The sequence below is a fragment of the Zingiber officinale genome, chromosome 10B (assembly GCF_018446385.1).
Source record: "Zingiber officinale cultivar Zhangliang chromosome 10B, Zo_v1.1, whole genome shotgun sequence".
Lineage (NCBI taxonomy): Eukaryota > Viridiplantae > Streptophyta > Magnoliopsida > Zingiberales > Zingiberaceae > Zingiber > Zingiber officinale.
In genome coordinates, this window is record NC_056005.1 from 42175148 (window position 1) to 42191005 (window position 15858).

The window sequence follows — 15858 nt, forward strand, 5'->3', positions numbered from 1 at the left end:
ATTAGGGATTTTATTAGGTAGATTTAGGTTGTGTTGATTAGGGTTTTGCCCTTTTGGATTTAGCTAAATAAAATATATATTGTTTGTTTGACACAAGACTCTGATTCGAGACAAACGTCTCGACCTTGGATTGCTTGATCGTACCTTCTATTTGAGGCGGGTACCCTTTGACTTATCTTTTGATAATGTCTTATGATATGTGTAGCTTATATATATTTACTAGTGGCAGATAGTAGATTATTTCTTCCCTGGTCTTAGTTAGTTGATACCTATCACATGCTTCATCTGCTAGTTGCTTTACTTCAGGATTGGATATTTTAGCTCTTGCCATGTGTATATATGTTCATAGAGATGTATATTTATAGTGCTCTACTCTACTGGATTAGTTGCTTTACATGTGTGATACATGCTCTTGGATTCATGATACTTACATCATTGTTATATGTGATGTCTTTGGATTTATGCTGTTTATATCATGGTTATAGTTATATGTGTTTACCTTTTTGGCACGCACTTATATGGAGGAGGCTTTGTTCAGGTATGTCATATTGTAGCCGCATGCACAATATCGCATGATTGCATGCTGGGCGATTGACGACTCCATTATTGTTAAGCTCGTCGGCCGGCTACATGGGCCTGCACACAGCGTGTCCACTCATGGGTAGTGGCACAGCACTAGGGTGTGTATGGTAGTTAGCTTTGTAGTGCTCCGCTGGTCCGCTCATGGGTAGTGCGACTGCAGCGTGGTAGTAGGCAGGGATCCCTCCCCGTCATAGCGTACCGGGAGTTGAGAGCATTGCGCTCCCTCACTATGTTTGAGGTAGGAGGATAGGTGTACTCCGACAGCATCCCATCCACTCGGTCACTCTTCAGGCGCAGTGATGGCAGAGTGCACGGTGTCACAGCCCTACCCACTCGGTCTCACCATTGTGTGTGAGATGGTTGACTGGTTGACAGGGGTGACCATGTCATATTGCATCATATGCACGGATTGCATTCGTTATGATTGATGCATTTTGGTGATTGCATATGATTGACATGCATACAGGATACATGCTTTTGCTCTGACTACTTTTATCTTTGTATGTTGACAGTCAGTTGCCCAAGCCTCGCAGGTGAGCACAGTTTATTTCAGTTATGCATTTTCTTATCATTCTTGCTATAGACTGTACTTTATGCCTTTTGCTGGTTATTACAGTTTATTTCAGCTATGCATATCTGTTATACTGTTAGGAGACCGTACCGTAGGTTGTACTGTTAGGAGACTGTACTGTAAGTGTACTGTACCATAGGATGTTGCTAGTAGTTATATGTTGTTGTACATATCTATTGGATTACTTGCTGAGTTCTTTGAACTCACCCCGTTGTTACTATTTTTCAGGTTGAGGCCGTCGGGAGATATTCCAGTCGCTAGCCCCATTATCGCGAGGATTTTCTTTGTCGGATTATATTTTGCTTTTGCATCTTATATACTTGTATTGTGGGTTTGTATTGTGGACTTTACATTGAACATTCGGGTCTGCTTTTGTTTTCCGCTGCGGATATATTTTCATTACTTCGTGGATTTTGTTTTTCTTCGTTGTAGTGGAGTAGGATGTGTACGTATATCTTCGTTGGTTTCTATATCATCTTTTCTTTATATAACTGCGTGTATTGTTCATATTATATCTGTGTAGAAATGTTGAATATAATTGCATGGATTGTTTACTATTTGTGTGTATTGTTCCGGCCGAGTGTGGCCGAGGTATAGATATATGTATACTGAGATTCATATTGTCCGTCGTACAGGGGAGATGCTGCCGAAATTTCTTCGGACAGGGACTACCTGGGGCGTGACAATTTATTTGGTATCAGAGCAGGTTACGATACTTGCTAGGAATTCTGGATTTTTGGGATTTTATCTGATACCAATTTATTTGGTATCAGAGCAAAGTTTTGTGATACCTACTTGTCGGGTTTTGGAGTTACGATGCTTACTTTCGTGAGCATTTCTCGGTATTTTGGATTTGTACAGATTTCCGTCGATTTTATCGTTTCGGAATTCCGAGGTATTTTGACGAGGTTTCATTGGTTCTATTTGGGGCTAAGCAGCGACAGGACATCTCCAAACGGCAAATAGGTAAATGAGGTAATTTTATAGTTTTTCATACTTGTAGTGATATCTGGATAACATTTTGTTTACAGATATGACACATATACGTATTCCGGTATCGAGACGTGGACGTCCACGTAAGATGCCGATAGATTCTCCGGAGACAGAGTCTCCAGAGAGATTTGCTAGGGTCGAGCCTGTCCGTCAGGGACAGACTCGTCAGGATATTATAGGCACGTACGTCGGATTATAAGACCCCGACGGTTCCGACTCCAGAGGTACATACCTCGACTGTACCACTAGTGGTATCATCTTTTGTATACCCGACACCCCCTCCAGTCGTGCCTACTACTGCGTACTTGAGGTACGAGATGAGGTAGAGATATGGTGGGACACGCAGCGCTCGATATAGGCGAGCAACATATTATCTGGGTGAGACTCAGAGAGGCATTCGAGAGTCAGTATTTTTCCCCCGGCGTATCAGATGACACGTCGGCAGGATTTCCTGAGTCTTCGATAGAATAACCGCTCTATGATAGAGTATAATGCCGAATTTAATCGGTTGACTAGATTCTGTCCTGAGTTGGTTGCCAAGGACAGATCTCGTATGTTCTAGTTTGTCCAGGGACTGGACGGGCTTCTTCAGGTGAAGATTGCCGGTTTTGGTAGTTCATCATATACCGAGACACTGGATATGACTCTTATGATTGAGTTAGCTCAGTAGAGAGCAAATGCGGACAAGAAGAGAAAGCAGACTGATCGGACTTTCGGACAGATTCAGCAGCCATAGGTTACTGGACAGCAGCAAAGAAGTCGCCCTCAAACGGGTCAGAGTACTTCTGGGTCATCTGGCCGATCCCAGAAGTCAGGACGATCTTCATCTGGATGTTCCCGATCTTCTAAGCAGAACCGGAAATAGTCCACCGGTGACACTGCACCCGATGCGGATCCCGAGATCACATCACCTCTTCATGCACCCTGGGCCAGTCCGTTTGCTACTATTGCAAACTGCCTGGGCACGTGAGCCGAGACTGTTTGCTGAAGGCTCAGCATGTAGCTTCTAGGATTTCTATTCCGGGAGGGCAGTTTGGTCAGTCCGGGACTCAGCGAGGCGGACCGAGAGCCCAATCTTCGCATCATCAACAGAGGGCAGCTCCTCCTGCAGCAGCTGCATATGGCATGCACAGGCAGGAGCATCCCGGTGTCCTTGTGGAGAACCCCACGGTATTCTGCCTTAGTGTTCTCCTGTACTATTCATCAAGAAGAAGGATGGTACTCTGAGGTTGTGTATCGATTATAGGCAACTGAATGCAGTGACTATCAGAAATAAGTGTCCCTTGCCACGGATTGAGGATTTATTTGATCAGCTTAGAGATACATCAATGTATTCTAAGATTGATCTGCGGTCTGGATATCATCAGCTGAGAGTTAGAGATTCTGATATTCAGAAGACAGCATTTCGCACCAGATACGGACATTATGAGTTTTTGGTAATGTCATTTGGGCTTACCAATGCTCCCGCAGTATTTATGGATTTGATGAACCGTATCTTTCTGGAGTATCTAGATCAGTTCGTTATTGTATTTATCAATGACATATTGATCTATTTGCGTTCCGAGGAGGAACATGCGCAACACCTTCGCGTAGTCTTGGAGACTCTTTGACGACATCATCTGTATGCGAAGTTCAGCAAGTGTGCATTTTGGCTTCCCTCAGTTGGTTTTCTAGGCCATGTGGTTTCTAGCCGAGGTATTTCAGTAGATCCACAGAAGATCGAGGCTATCACTAGCTGGGAGCAGCCGAAGTCAGTCCAGGAGATCCGCAGTTTCTTGGGACTGGCTGGATATTACAGACGATTCGTAGAGGGTTTCTCCAGTATTGCTATGCCATTGACACATCTGACCAGGAAAGGCGTGAAGTTCACGTGGTCAGAGGCTTGCGAGACCGCCTTCGTGAGGCGGAGATTAGTATCGCACCGCTTTGGTTTTACCTTACGGTGATGACGGATTCAGATACTTTACATAGACGCATCTCTTCGGGGCTTGAGCACTTTGTTTTAATGCAACACGGTAGGGTAGTCTCCTATGCTTCTCGCCGGTTGAAGGAGCATGAGAAGAACTACCCAAGACATGATTTAGAGCTAGCCGCTATTATCTTTGCCTGAAGATTTAGCGACATCATCTTTATGGTATTACTTTTGAGATTCTTCGATCATAAGAGTCTCAAATATATTTTCACACGAAGGAACTCAATCTCCGGCGGAGGAGATGGATGGAGTTCTGAAGGACTATGATTGTACTATTAGCTATCATCCGGTAAAGCTAATGTGGTTCTTGATGCACTTAGCAGGAAGTCCAGAGGGACTTTAGCTTGTGACCGAGTTTTAGTCACGGACTTGATTTGGGATTCTACGAGTTGGGCCTTGAGGAGCAGGAGAGCAAGGTATTCTTGTTACCATGGTTGCTCGATCGTCGATCGTGATGAGGATTCGAGAGGCCCGGTAGGAGATCGGCATTCTGATTCATTAGCGACGGATAGCTTCCGGACGTGCACCGAGTTTACGAGATGATGAGGATTGTTTATTTCGAGGTAGATTATGTACCTCGTCTCACCGGTTATGGAGGAGTTACTTGAGGCTCATCGTTCTAGATTTGCTATCCACCGGTGGGACCGTATGTATCGTGATTTGGCGTTCCTATTGGTGGAGCGGTATGAAGAAAGACATCGCGGGTTTGTAGCTAGATGTCTTGTCTCGTCAACAGTGAAGGTGAGCACCGAGACCGTTGGTTTACTTGAGGATCCCTATTCCAGTGGAAGTGGGAGCATATTACTATGGATTTTGTGGTAGGATTGCCTAGGACTCGGCGAGGCCATGATGCGATTTGGTAGTCGTTGACCGATTAACCAATCCGACACTAGCGATCCAAGGCGATTCTCGGATCGATTAGCGAGTTATCTTGTCGTGAGATTATTAGATTACATTGTGTTCCTTTGAGCATCATATCGGATAGAGACCCATGGTTCACGTCCTGATTCTGGCAGAGTCTGCAGCAGGCCTTGGGCAAACAACTCCGTTTCAGTACGACATTCCATCCGCAGACAGATGGACAGTCAGAGCGGACCATTCAGACTTTGGAGGATTTACTGAGGTCTTGTGTTATGGACTTCGGAGGCAGCTCGGAGGACCACCTGCCATTAGTGGAGTTCGCCTACAACAACAGCTATCATTCGGCTATCCAGATGGCACCGTTTGAGGCGTTGTATGGTAGGCCTTGTCGGACACCCACCCTCTGGGAAGAGGTTGGGGAGGCCCAGTTGGTAGGACCTTAGAGAACTCAGCAGGATGCAGAGTTAGTTCGTACTATCAGACGGAGGATGTCAGAGGCTCAGGACCGTCAGAAGAGTTATGCTGATCAGAGACGGAGACCCCTGGAGTTTTCCATTGGTGATCATGTATTTCTTAGAGTTTCACCCACGAAAGGGGTGAAGAGATTTGGTCTCCGAGGTAAGCTAGCTCCCCGATATATTGGGCCATTCCAGATCTTGGAGAGGATTGGAGAAGTAGCTTATCGTCTGGCGCTACCACCATCTCTAGCTGGCATTCATGATGTATTCCATGTATCTATGCTGAGGAGATACGTATCAGATCCGGCACATGTTCTGTCGGATATATCAGTTCCTATTCAGGCGGACGTTACTTACGAGAAGGTTCCGGTACGGATTCTGGACCTAAGCGACAGTGCCAGAGGTAGGTTTGGTTCATGTCATTTGACTTGAACCTCTTGGTATTTATGTTATAGATAGGGCTCTCAAGGTCTAGAATATAGAGTCCGTTTATCAGAGGTGCACTACAATAGAACATATCGTTTAAATAGACGGAACAACATTTATTCTTTATAGTAAACGAGAAACCTTTCTTGTCCAAACAAGAAACTGATATAATGTTCTTAGTTAATGCAGGCACATAACAACAATCGACTAACTCTAGTACAAGCCCAGAGGGCAGAGATAGAAAGTAAGTCCCTACAGCAACAGCAGCAACCCGTGCTCCATTGCCTACTCGTAGGTCCACCTCGCCCTTTCTCAATGCCCTGCTATTTCTCAGCGCCTGCACATCAGTACAAATGTGAGAAGCACATCCAGTATCTAATACCCATGATGTAGAAATAGATAGATTGACTTCTATAACATATATACCTGAAGTGGAAGTCTCACTTCGCTTCTTCTTAAGATCCTCCAAGTATACCTTGCAGTTCCTCTTCCAGTGCCCGGTCTGACCGCAGTGGAAGCAGGTAGCATCCTTGGCGACCCCGCCTTTAGGCTTCAGTGCCTTGCCTTTGCCCTTGGCTTGGGACTTTCCCTTGCCTTTGGCCTTGCCCTTGCCCTTATGTTTCTAAACCATCAGAACAGTGTTGGGCTTCGCCTTCTTAAGGTTTAGCTCAGCAGTTCTTAACATGCTAAGCAGCTCGGGCAGTAGCTTGTCAATCTCGTTCATATTGTAGTTTAGAACAAACTGACTATAGCTATCTGGCAAAGATTGCAAGATCAGATCAGTGGCCAGCTCTTGGCCAAGTGGGAACTCCAACCTTTGTAGGTTCTCTATGTACCCAATCATTTTGAGTACATATGGGCCTACAGGAGCCCCGTCTGACATCTTGCACTGAAATAGTGCCCTTGAGATCTCAAATCTCTCATGCCTCGCTTGACCTTGATACAGTTGACGAAGATGTTCAACCATATCGTAAGCGCCCATTAACTCGTGTTGCTTCTGAAGCTCAGAGTTCATGGTCGCGAGCATTAGACAAGACACATCTAATGCGTCATCTTGATGCTTCTTGTAAGCATCTTTGTCAGCTCGCGGGGCATTGGCAGGAGGAGCCTTCGGAATGGACTGCTCCAGAACGTACAGTTTACGTTCCTGAGTGAGAACTATTCTCAAGTTCCTATACCAGTCCAGGAAGTTTGCTCCGTTGAGCTTGTCCTTCTCAAGGACAGATCGCAGGGAGAAAGTGTTCATATTCGACGTCATGGTAATCTACAACAGAAATAAAAGCAGAAATAAATATCATATTCTTAATCATTTAATTAGGCCTTTAACTAAATGATGCTCCCACTGAATTCTATAATTCATGTGGGACAAGATCCACATCATACTAACCCTTGAGTTAGCTTTGGCTAATACGCCCAAGACTTAGTATGATCGGCAACTCTTGTTTATAGGATAAAATCCGCATTTATATTAAAACTCGAGTTAGCTTTGGCTAATACGCCCGAGAATTAATATAAATGTGATTTTGTCCTACCTTTCCAACCATTGGAAGAATGCCTATAGTTGTACTCGATCCAACCGGGTAAACTAGGAATACTCAATCTAATTGAGTTTGTATTCACCCATACGTTGATAGGCAGGACCAAGATTGTCCCTCCGTACCCTACCAAGATAGTATGTGTTGCTCTGCTTTGGCAGATTCAACAATAGCATGCGATCGAGGTAGTGGTAGGTATCACGGCATGGTAGGCATTAGAGTTGACGTAATTTAGATCTAATCTAAACGTCGATGTGTATCAAATACACGATAGATCTAATCTATTCAATAGAGTGCATCTTGTACACGATGTAGATCTAATCTAATCGTAAAGGTGCATCTTGTGCATGATTTAGATCTAATCTAATCGTAAGGCACTAATTAATTAATAAATTATGCATCACATACACAAAATCAATTAATTAAATAATTTTTGTGATTTAGTCATGGTCCTACTACGATCTTCTCAAGCCAATGAGAAGATCGGATGGTCAACCTAGGGTCAACAGCTTCTTAAGCGCTTTCCTTTTGACCACCTTGTGTTGCTCGCGCCCTCCTCGTAACTCCGTCTCGAGTGGACCTTCCACCGCTCCAATTTTGTACATTACAATTTTTGAAACTCGAGTTACATTCGAGTCTAAATCTAATTTACAACAAGAATATATAAAAGAGAGGCACGACGCGCAGGTCGCGAATGATATACAGCACACGCAAACACAAATGACGGCGCGCAGGCCGTATTATAAATTACAACACAATTTCCAAATCTAATTTGGGTCATTTGGGCCATGACTATCACAAAATTAATATATAATTCAAAATTATATATTTTTCATAATTTTCTGTAATTTTTCATAATTTTACAATTTTATGGGTAAATTTTTCCCGGCGGTCCCGATTAGCGATTTCGGGTGCAATCGCAGAGCAAATCCCCTTGCGGGGTTAGGGGAAGTACCCCTACCCGCGATCTAACCATCGCGAGTTGCTCCTAAGCGATCCAATAGCGCCTAAGCCCGCTGTCCCAAAACGTTTTGGGGTCGAAACTTCACCTTTTCGTGAAAAACTTCTCGGTAGTCGAAGCCTACAAGTGTCTAAACACTTGTGCTTCGTTACTACGAGAAAATAACCCATTAAAACTATAAAAACATCAATTTACATAAAGTTTACAGATTTATATTTTTCATAAAAATATGAAATGAAACTCATACTCGCTTTGCACGTGGCTCTGATACCACTGTTGGGTTTTTCGGGCCACGAAAACCGCTTTTTCGCGTCGCGGAAACCCCGAATCACCCTAGCCAACGGATCTCGTGCGAAGAGTATAGAACAAAATTTACGAGTACGAGTTTACAACTTAGATCTACTCCTAGATCTACATGAAGAAAAACTTTTATACCTTTGAAGTGAAGCCCTTCGCGTTCCCGCTCGTCTAAACGGTGCCGGATCTCAAGAGTATCAAGATAGATACTCCTCTAGAAGTATCCACACGAACACGTAGGTGGAGAAAACCACACAAAAGGTGTACTAGCACCTATGTATGGTTCGGCCAAGTTGAGGAGGAGAGGGAGAGCTTGAGAGGAAGAAGGAAGAAGATACACACTTGAATGAAAAATGAATTCTCATTCAAACCAAAAGTGGCCGGCCACTCTCCATTGTGAAACTCCCAAATTAATTGCATTAATTGCAATTAATATGAAGCCATTAAAGAGAATGGCTTTGTAACTTCCATGAGGTGGCACCCATGATGATGTGGAGTAATATCATTGGTCCACATCAATGCCAACTCACCAATGAGGTGGCATAAAGTCAGACTTTTAATCTTCCTCTCAAATCAAGTCAAACTTGACCAAATCTCTTCCATGGTTGATCGAATCCAACCATTTGATTCAAGCCAACTTAATATAATGAATCTAATTCATTTAATTAAATTGATTCAATGAGTCAAAATCTAAATTAGACTCATTGAACACATGAATCAACTTGAGTCGAACTCAAGTTAGCTCAATTAGGATTACTCTTAATCCAATTTGATTCATCAAATGAATCTAATCCTCTTGGTTCATCATATGAACCTAATCTCCATCTAATTGTCCTAAGTGTGTGACCCTATAGGTTCTTGTAACGTTGGCAATGCCCTAAACCCATTTAGGAGCATAAGTAATGAGTGGTATCTAGCAACACATCATTACTACCTAAGTTACAAGAAATGTCGAGATCTAACATTACCTTGTGACTACTAATTGTGACTCCTCACAATATATGACAAGTGTCCTTCTATCATAGACATCTAGATTGATCAATGTGAGGCATAGACCGTGTCATCCTTGTTGGTGCAGCGGAGACCGGCAAGAGGGGGGTGAATTGCTGAAAACAACAAAACAAAAACTACCCTCCGCGGATTTCAACTCAGAATTAAATCAGCAATAAAAATAACAGCAACTAAATTAATGAAACAGAAAAAGAAATAGAAACAGAAATGACTCAGGGATTTAACCTGGTTACAACCAAGGAGGTTGTTAATCCAGGATAGTAGAAAAGAGCGCAGTAAGAAAAATCTCCTTCTCTGAAGGCGGAGAAGCCTTTTACACTTTTGAAGCTCACTAGTTGCTTAGGAATTGCTTACAGATTGATTGCTTGAGTTGTTGTCCAATTCCTAGCTCCAGGGGCCTTTATATAGGCCCTGGAAATCATATCCCGAGAGTCCAAGGCGCCTCCAACAGGGTTCAAGGCGCCTCCAACTCGATCTGCGGATAAAACTTTATCCGCAGCGCAAACGGTCAAACTGGCCTGCTCAAGGCGCCTTCAAAGGCGCCTTCAAGCTTGTTTAAGGCGCCTTCAAGCTACGAATAGGAATTTCCAGCTTCTTTTGACTCTTTTTCTTCTTCGCTTTGGCTTCCGAAGCTCCGTTCTTTTGGGTGATTGCGGCCAACCGGAATAGGGCTCACCCGAACCCAATTCCCGGCCTTCTCCTCGAGCAGCCTTCCGTCTCGGCTTAATGTCCCTCGAACGCCATGCACGCTCTTCACGCCCACCAGAGTACTCTTCCGCAGCTCTCTCGTCCTTCGGACGCACCGAGCCCGTCGGCTCCCTTCCCGTGCCGTCCTTCTCGCTAGCTGCGTCTTCCGCTCGACTTCCTGTGCTCCTAAGCTCCTACACACTCAGACACAGGGTTCAAACACAGCAGGACCTAACTAACTTGGTTGATCACATCAAAACTGCCACGGGGTCCAACAATCTCCCCCTTTTTGATGTGCATCAATCCAAGTTCAAGTTAGGGTTAAAATAGACATAAAGAGTAATTTTAAAGAAAAAATTACTAAACTAACAGGTTAAGCATAATTTTTGCAATTAGTAAAACTGCAACACTTTTTATAAAAATAATAACAGAAATTTTAAATTTTTCTAACTCTCCCTAAACTTGTACTTTTCTCTCCCCCTTTGATCACAGCAAAAATGGGGTCCTAATTAGAGGGAACTTAAAAGAAATTCTAAGTTAAAAGACTTTTTGAAAAAATCCAAGTAAATGAACTTTTAGAATTTTCCAGAAAAATATTTAAAAAAAAATCTAAGGATTTTCCAAAAAAAATTCAAGTCAAAAAGCAAATTAAGTCTTTAGAATTTTTCAGGAAAAAATATTTCTAAAAATGAATTTATAAATAAAATTTTCAAAAATGTTTGATTAAACTTTCAAAGCATTATTTAATTCTAATTTTTAAATGCTTTTTCAGAAAGTTAATTAAACCTTTCATTTCAATATTTCAGCTTCCAGGTCGTGGCGAGGCACTAGGCCTTCTTGGTTATTGGAGCAACAACCACTTCCTTGACAAAGCTTTATAATGAAATTTACTGTTTAATTTTCTTCTCTGAAAGCACTAAGTTTAATATTTCAACTAAGATCAGATATTATAATTTTTAAATTTCCATTTTAACTTCTCATAAGTTCTTAATTCACAGTTTTTTATAATTATGGCAAAAAATATTGAGCATGCAAAAAATTGTACATTTTCTATTGTTAGTTTGTCAAAATCTTTTAATTGACAAATTGTATCTTTTAACTCAATATTCTTTAATAGTTTTTCAGTTTTTAATTTAAAATATTCTTTCGATGAAATAATTTGTAATTCATGAAAACCTTTCGGCAATATTTCAATTGAAGCAATTAATTTGCCAAGAGGTGGAGACCATACCTGACTTACCTTGTCGGTGGTTGATTCTCCCTCTGTCGAGTTGTTTTTGTCTTCTGATGTTTCTCCCCCTTCATCGATGCTCATTTGTGATGAGCATTCTAGGTCTTCAAGTTAGAGTTCGGTTACTGGTTCTGTCTCGGCACTTACCTCAGTTTCGGACTCTTCTGACGTCGGATCAGTGTCCATCGAGGAGTCGGATTCAACTTCAATTTGTTCTTTGTGGAGTTTTAAAAACATTTCCCAAAGTTCTTTTGCGCTATTGTACTCTCCGACTTTGTCGAGATCTTCATTTGGTATTGTGGCTAGAAGATGAAATTCAGCTCGTGCATTTGCCATAAACTCGTCACGTTGCTTCTCGTTCCAGAGGTATTTCTCGAGCTCTTCTCCATTTGCTTTCTTTGGTGCTTCATAACCAGATTTCATTATTAGATAAATAGAAAAATCAGAGTTAAGGTATACCTCCATCTTTTGCTTCCATGAAGCAAACTCCCCCTCGAATTCAGGTGGGTAGTCACTGTCTCCGGCCATCATTTTGATCGTTGTGCGTCAGTCGGCGGTTAGTCCTTCTGAGCGGTCTGGCTCTGATACCACTTGTTGGTGCAGCGGAGACCGGCAAGAGGGGGGTGAATTGCTGAAAACAAGAAAACAAAAACTACCCTCCACGGATTTCAACTCAGAATTAAATCAGCAATAAAAATAACAGCAACTAAATTAATGAAACAGAAAAAGAAATAGAAACAGAAACGACTCAGGGATTTAACCTGGTTACAACCAAGGAGGTTGTTAATCCAGGACAGTAGAAAAGAGCGCAGTAAGAAAAATCTCCTTCTCTGAAGGCGGAGAAGCCTTTTACACTTTTGAAGCTCACTAGTTGCTTAGGAATTGCTTACAGATTGATTGCTTGAGTTGTTGTCCAATTCCTAGCTCCAGGGGCCTTTATATAGGCCCTGGAAATCTTATCCCGAGAGTCCAAGGCGCCTCCAACAGGGTTCAAGGCGCCTCCAACTCGATCTGTGGATAAAACTTTATCCGCAGCGCAAACGGTCAAACTGGCCTGCTCAAGGCGCCTTGAACAGGCTTCAAGGCGCCTTCAAAGGCGCCTTCAAGCTTGTTTAAGGCGCCTTCAAGCTACAGTAACTTCTGCTACAGTAATTTTCTGCTACAGTAATTTCCAACTCCTTTTGAATCTTTTTCTTCTTCGCTTTGGCTTCCGAAGCTCCGTTCTTTTGGGTGATTGCGGCCAACCGGAATAGGGCTCACCCGAACCCAATTCCCGGCCTTCTCCTCGAGCAGCCTTCCGTCCCGGCTTAACTTCCCTCGAACGCCACGCACGCTCTTCACGCCCACCGGAGTACTCTTCCGCAGCTCTCTCGTCCTTCGGACGCACCGAGCCCGTCGGCTCCCTTCCCGTGCCGTCCTTCTCGCTAGCTGCGTCTTCCGCTCGACTTCCTGTGCTCCTAAGCTCCTGCACACTCAGACACAGGGTTCAAACACAGCAGGACCTAACTAACTTGGTTGATCACATCAAAACTGCCACGGGGTCCAACAATCCTCTGACCAATCTAAATCTTGAACTCCAAGTAGACTCACTAAATCAAATGAGCTCAATATCCAATATTGACTCATTTGGGCATGGCCATGCACTTCGTGGTCTCACTCTATCAAGAATACCGATGTCTCTCCCGTCATATAGGAGGGATAGATCCCATCTACATCACTCACATCCCTCTGCATAATTTGTTATATACCTAGTAATCGCCTTTATAGTCCACCTAGTTACGGGTGACGTTTGACGAAACCAAAGTACATAACTCCTTATGTAGGGATCTATGGTGACTTCAGGTCTAAGGACTAGTAGTCATACTAATAACCACATGAGAAAGTATATGACACTCATATAACGATCCATGATACTTTCTCATGGCGGGTCATTCAGTATACATTCTCTAATGTATACCCATGTGTCAACTTGATATCTCTATATCCATGACTTGTGAGATCAAGTCATTGAGTTGACCTACATGCTAGTCTTATTGCATTAACATTGTCCCTGAATGTTAATACTCGACTAGGAATGATTAAGAGTAGTGTTCCCTATATCATCTCACTATCGGTTCAACTAACCGATTGATATAGGTGAGAACCATCTACTCAAGGACATTATTATACTTAGTTTATTTGGCACCAATACAAGTAAGTATAATAATCAAAATCCAAATGCCTTTATTATATAGAATATAATACAATAAGTCCAAAAATACAATCATCAAATGATTGGCTCTTGGGCTCTAGCTAACAGAATTACCCTACAAAAATAAACCACAAACCTTTCTCGGATATTCAACTAATTTAAAAGAACTTGTAATAATAAACAAAAGAGACTAATTAGAAATAAACTCAGACATAGAGGGTTTATTTGGTTTGTAATCAGAGGATTGCTAATCCAAGGCAAAGATGGCGCACTATCTGATTCTCCTCTGGGCGGAGTAGCCTCTTACAGCGTTGACAGTACAAAGGAATAGAAAGCATAGAGAAAATGAATTATAAGTTGGTTAAATGATCTGTGCAAACCAGTGCTATATTTATAGCACTGGTCGGGGCGCTCCAAAGGGTTCTGCATGCCCTGGGGGGATAAAATTTTATCCCCAACATTCAGATCACGATAATAATCAATCTGGTCAAAATCTTCATTCCGGGCGCCCGGAAGGGTTCCGAGCACCCCGGGCTGCTCTGGGTGCCCGGAATGGTTCCGGGCGTCCCAAGCCCTAAAGTCAATAGAAGTTGACTTTTTCCGTTTGCGACTTCTGCTCTAGTTCAGCACGTCTCGGTCCGGGTATTTCATTCTGGCTTCGCTAGCTTGGGTGATCTCGGCAATCCGGAATAGGGCTCACCCGAACCCAAGTTCTGGCCTTCTCCTCGAGCAGCCTTCCTTCCCGGTTTCTCGTCCCTCGAACGCCGTGCACGTTCTTCTCGTCCACCGGTGTACTCTTCCATGGTCACCTCGTCCCTCGGATGCACCGAGCCTGTCAGCTCTCTCCCCGTGCCGTCCTTCTCGCTAGTCGCGTCTTCCGCACGACTTCTTGTGTTCCTAAGCTCCTGCCCACTTAGACACAAGGGTTAGACAAAACAGGACCTAACTTAACTTGTTTGATCACATCAAAACACCTTGGGGTTCCAACATTTCCCTCCGGCTACAGCTTCCCCGACTAGGCATCCTCGAGCCTTCCTTCGTACTCCTTTGGAACAGGGAGGACGAAAGCCTATATTTCAAGAATCCTCTGGCGAAGCACCAGACAGGGAGAAGCACAAAGTTAAGATGATAGCCAGCGATAGCTCGCCAGAAAGAATCATTTCTCCGTTCTCTCAAAGTGTACTGGATGATCCGCTTCCCAAGCGGTATCAAAGTCTTCAGATCGACGAGTACACTAGAACTACAGATCCAGAGGATCACTTGTTAAAATTTGAGAATGTAGCATTATTACAACAATTTTCTAATGGAGTGAAGTACCAGATGTTCCTCACAACACTCGGAGGAGCCGCGCAGCGTTGGTTTAAGAGATTGCCGGAAAAATCCATCCGAAAGTTCAAGGACTTCAAGAAGGTTTTCTTACACCATTTCTCTAGCAACAAGAGGTACCATAAGACTCCCTGGAGTCTATTTTCAATTTAACAAGCATCTAAGAAGTCCATTAGAGCCTATATCAAAAGATTTAATCAGGTGACTATCGATGTACCCAACGCTACTACTGAAATATTAGTAAGTGCTTTTTCTCAAGGTCTGAATGATAATGATTTCTTTAAAGATCTAGTAAGAAATCCTCCTGTCAATTTTGACTCCTTGATCGAGCGTGCCACTAAATTCATTAACGTTGAAGAAGCTCAAGCTACCCACAGGAAAGAAGGCACTACTTCTTCTCCTACCCCTGTTAAGGAGAAGGCTCCTGCTCCTGTCCCTCCACCTAGAGGACCTCGAGTAGTTCATTCACCTCATCATCATCCAGAATATCGTCCGCAAGCAGTACAACACGTGGAGATGCAACAAGAAGAACCAAGAAGGTGGTGCACAGACCATAAGACCAGCAGTCATCATACATAGGACTGTTTTGTTTTGAAAAATAAGAGAGCAAACAAGGATCGTTATCAAAGGAAAAAATTATTATCGTCAACAATACCCCAGATAGCAAAGTCCACTCAAACTGGAATATCGCCCGGTCGAGCCTCAACAAGGCGCATTACCAACCCCGGCTGGTACAAGCCAGGCGCCCGAGAAAAC